Raw genomic sequence first — 5,230 nt, 5'->3', positions numbered from 1 at the left:
ATAAGTGGTGTTGACCTGCCTTGCAAATTCTTTCCTAAGCCCTTACCCGGGACCCATCCCATGGTACTCATCATGTCTTGGCTCTGAGCAGAATACTCATTGGTTAACTTAAGGTTTAACTGTCTCAGGACGTCTCTGCCCCAGAGATTCACTGGTAAGGGGAGAACAAAAGGCTTAAAACTACCCCTACCGCCTTCAAGATCACTCCAAGACAGAGTTCGGGCACTCACGGCTGGGGCCGAAGCGTAACCCAGGCCCTGTAAAGTTGCCTCTGAGCGGGTGAGCGGCCAGCCTTTAGGCCACCACCGCTCAGATATGATACTAGTGTCTGCTCCCGTATCCAGCAAACCCTCAAATTTCATTCCCTGAACAGTCAATACAAGGGTCGGACGGGTGTTTAAATCCAAAGACAGAAAGGTACAAGTGCCTCCGGACGACCCGAACGCCTTACTACCACGTGGCTCCTGCTTGCTGGGGAACCAAGCGTGAAGGCTAGGGAGGAGCAGAAGCTGAGCAAATCGGTCTCCGGGGTGGATGGAGATAATTCCCCGAGGTGATGAGCACATGACCTTTATTGGCCCCTGGAAGTCTGAGTCTATAACCCCCGGGTGGACAATCAGCCCTTTTAAGGTAGCCGATGACCTCCCAAGCACTAATCCCACAGTATGATTGGGCAGAGGTCCTTTAAAGTCTGAAGGGATAGGTTGACATCCTAACCCAGGTGTCAAAACTGTGAGGGTGGTGGCACGGAGGTCCAATCCTGCGGAACCGGGGGTGGCCCTCCTAGGTTCCCCCCCGGTAGCGCCGGATTCAAGGAGGGACGAGTCCCCGGGGTCAGCAGAGACGGGCCTGGGGGCCCCTGGGGGCTGTCCTGCGCCAGCATCGCCCCATATGTTTGCGGGCCCTGGGGTCGTGGGCCCCGCCTCCCGTTTTTTTGGCAGTGCAACCATGCTGCCGCTAGGCCCTCGGGAGATGGGCCGGCCTTCCTTGTCTTTAACGGATCGGCACTCTGCGGCCCAGTGCCGACCTTTCTGGCACACGGGGCAAACCCCCGGCTGTGAAGATGATTGCTTCACCTTACTTGGCGCTCGGCACTGTCTTCTCAAGTGACCGGGCTTGCCGCAGTTGTAGCAACAGCGTTGTTGCTGGGCTTGTGCCGCTATGACCGCAGCCGCCAGGCCTTGATTAGTCAGAGGACCCCCAATCTCCCTGCAAGCCTTCAGCCATGCATTTAATCCTTTACTTTTCCATGGCGTAATAGCATTCCGACATTCCGAAGTGGCCTGCTCAAAAACCAGTTGCTCAACCAACGGCAAGGCCGTGTCTACGTCCTCAAAAATCTTTCCTGCGGCATCCATCATGCGAGCCACAAAATCCGAAAACGGCTCTGCCGGAGCCTGGACAATTTTTGTCAGATTGCCACGCACCTCCCCCCGTTTGGGCAAACACTTCCAAGCCTTAATGGCTATCTGATTTACCTGGACATACACCTCCTCTGGGTAGGCCGTTTGATTATTGGCCCACTGTCCCTGTCCGGTGAGCATGTCAAAAGTCCACGCTGCTCTGCCGCCTCCCTGGGCTGCATTCGCACGGGCCTGCGCGGCACACCCGTCATGATACATGGACTTCCAGTCTAGATATTGGCCCGTGGATAGCGCCGCGCGCACCACCTGCTGCCAATCCGTGGGCGTTAGGGCACTAGCGGCAAGCCTCTCCAGCAGTACTAAAGTGTAGGCTGCGCTATGCCCCCAGTTGCGGACCGCCTCTGCAAATTCCTTTAATTGCTTATGGTCCACAGGTTGCCAATATCTCTGATTATTGTTGTCCACATACACAGGAAAAGCAAATCCTAGCTCTCTCCGCGCTTCTGGGGGGAGGAGAGACGCTCCACCCCCCGGTGCGGGCCCAACGAGGGGCGCTGTAGGTGGGGGCAGGGAATACGGGGGAGGCCAGGTCTCTATATCGAGCCTGGGCGGGGCCTGCCTTCTCGGCTGGACCACATCCTGCTTTTTAAGTCCCCGTATTTCCTTTCTCAACTGCAGAAAAGAGGGGGTAGCTTCTTCCCCCTCCGAGGCGGACGATTCACCTTCCGCCTCGGACAAATGCAAATCTGCAAATTCTGGCAACAGCGGGTCGTCACCCGTTCGCCGGTTCTCTACCTGACATGACTGATCGTCCTTAACCGTTGCAACTCCTTCCCCTCTCCCTCCTTCTGAGAGCTGAGACTGCACTTCCGCAAGCTGTTCTGCCGCGCTCCGTGAACCCTGCGGATCGCACTTTAGGCAATCCATAACTAACCTATGAAGTATCAAGACGCCAGGCCTTAAATCTGACGCCTCGCTTAGATCATGACCCACCTTCCTCCAAGATGGTATTGTGAGCGAGCCGGAGGCTAGGAACCAAGGGGATACCCGGTCCACCTCCCTCAACAATCTCTTTAGGTCATGATCGTCAACATGGATTTTATTTTCAGCAAGCAGAGTTTTCAGAGGCCACAGAAACCGGCGTAGTGGTATGTTGCCCATGTCTCTCTTGGGGGCGGGGAAATTGGCCGTCCCACACTGTAGTTCTGAACTCACCTCACAAGAGGTCGTCTCCGCTGGTGCCCTGGTGGTACAGTTCCCGGGTTTCGGCACCACTTGTCGCGCCCGCCTCGCCAGCAAGGAAGACGCGGCAACAGGAGTTCTTCTACAGTGCTTTATTGGGGATCCCTCTAAGCTTCAAGATGCGGAAGACCCTGAGCACAAGCTCTCACACAGTAATATACCCTCAGGGAAACAGGAAGTAACAGTGATAGGCCACAATCAATCACAAGCGGTCACCAATAGGCCAAGCCAGAAAACCTCATATGCATACTTATGTAACAGACCTACAGATGTACTACGCATGCGCCACACTTGTTTACCTCAGCCAGGCCACCGGAAATCGGTGCCATCTTGTAATGGTGTCCGCGCTCCCCACACTAAAGGGGATAAGTCCGGGGCCGCTCGGTGGAAATTCTGCTTCTGTTTGTCTGAGTTTTAGATGGTTAGCACAGGACCGGTCTAATATTGTCTGTTTGTGCCTTGGTAGATTTCTTTTGAGTGATATTGGCCAATTTGTAAAAAAAAAAAAAAAACGAGTCCAGACTCTTAGGTCAGGCGTGTGATTGGAATTAATGCTTACTGTGTGGAGTGTCTGTAAGTGCAACTAATGATAAATGAGATTTGTGGGTGAGTCTGCTGAGCCGAGGTGCTGCTGAGTGGAGCAGCCCAACAGCTTCTCCTTTTTCTATGGCCCTCTCAATCTCTGGATTTACAAGCTCCTGGTTACAGATTGTTCTTTGGGGGCTCCCTTCCCTGTTGGCGCTACTGCTTAGTATTGGCTTGTACACTGTGACCCCTCAATCCTGGGGACCTCTAAAGAAGGCTGCCTTCACACTTCTCTGCTGGCTCTTGGTGAGACTCCTTGTGTGGCTGTGAACTGCCCCCCCCTTCTAGTGGCTTTGTGTCATGTGATGTCTTTTGAACGCTTTCATTGCCCCCTTTTGATTAATAATCCTTTTTCTCCTCACGTGACTCAAGAGGACGGGGCGTCCTCTGAGGCCCCACTGTGAAAAGAAATAAAACTAAAACAGGGTCTGACCAAGGCCAAGACCTGCTGCGCAGACATGGGACAGACACCATCAACTCCTCTGTCCATTTTTATGGGCCATTTTAAGGATGTTAGGAAAAGGGCGCACAGCCTTTCCCTAAAACCAAAAAAAAAAAATTCATCACCCTGTGCGAGGCAGAGTGGCCGACCTTTGGGGTGGGATGGCCACGGGAAGGGGCATTTGATGCTGAGCTTATTGAAAAAAATAAAAGGGATAGTCTTTGGTCATCACGGCCATCCGGACCAAGCCCCCTATATTATAGTCTGGCAGGACTTGGTCTAGGATCCACCACCTTGGCTAAAGACCCTCCTGCCAGCATCAAGGAAAAAGACAAAAGCCCTAGTTACCAAAGAGCCCACCTGGGACGATTGTCAGCAACTACTAAAAGTTCTCTTCACCACTGAAGAGAGGGAAAGAATAGAGGGGGAAGCACAAAAACTGGTTCTAGGAGATGATGGCAGACCCACCGCTAACCCAGGGATCACAGACCAAGCGTTTCCACTCGAACGACCCCCCTGGGACTACAATGAGGCTGAAGGTAGGGAGCATCTCCGGGTCTACCGCCAGACTCTAATGGCCAGTCTTGGTCTCCAGGCGGCGGCACGAAAGCCGACCAATTTGGCTAAGGTAGGGGATGTTTGGCAGGGGCCCGAGGAGAGTCCGGCGGCATATCTAGAGAGGATTATGGAGGCTTTCAGACAGTACACTCCCATAGATCCTACTGCAGAAGAGAGCAAGGCGGCAGTAATGATGGCTTTTGTTAACCAGGCAGCCTCAGACATTAGGCGTAAAGTGCAGAAAATAGAGAGGTTAAGTGAGAAAACTCTGCGAGACCTGTTAAAAGTGGCAGAAAAAGTTTACAACAATAGGGAGATGCAGGACGAGAAGTTAAAAAGAATAAAACAAAAAGATAAAAGGTTCCAGGCGGGCGAGGTGCGTAAGACAAATAAGGAGATGGCAAAGATCCTACCTGCAGCCATGGGGGGGGGCGTCAGTTAAGGGCAAATGGCCGAGAACGACCCCGGAGGAAAAGACTAGGCAAGGATCAGTGCACCCACTGCAAGGAGCATGGACATTGGGCTAGAGAATGTCCCAAGAAAAAGGGGGGCCCAAGGAAGAGAGCATCGCCTAAGAGAGTCTTACTTGCAGGGCAAGGAAAGATAGTGAATAGGGAAGACGGAGTTCGGACCCCTTCCCCAAGCCCAGAGTAACCTTAGATGTGAAAGAGAGCCCAGACAGTTTCCTGATAGACACAAAGGGTGCTCACGCAGATGCTGGGACCTTGGAGGCAGCCGATAGCGTACCTGTCCAAAAAGCTAGACCCGGTAGCAGCAGGATGGCCAGCGTGCCTGTGCATCATTGGAGCTACCGCTTTGCTGGTCAAAGACACCGACAAGCTCACCCTGGGCCAGCATCTGCACATTACCACCCCTCACGCCATGGAGGAGATCCTGAAACAGCTGCCGGGATGATGGATCACAAACGCGAGGCTGACTCACTACCAGGGGCTTCTGTTAGACGCCCCTCGCATCGAGTCCCGGACTCCTGCCATCCTGAACCCGGCCACACTTCTGCCGGATCCTGAGCCAGCAACGC

This window comes from Lemur catta, chromosome 1 (genome assembly GCF_020740605.2).
Source record: "Lemur catta isolate mLemCat1 chromosome 1, mLemCat1.pri, whole genome shotgun sequence".
NCBI lineage: Eukaryota > Metazoa > Chordata > Mammalia > Primates > Lemuridae > Lemur > Lemur catta.
This window is presented reverse-complemented; position numbering follows the sequence as displayed.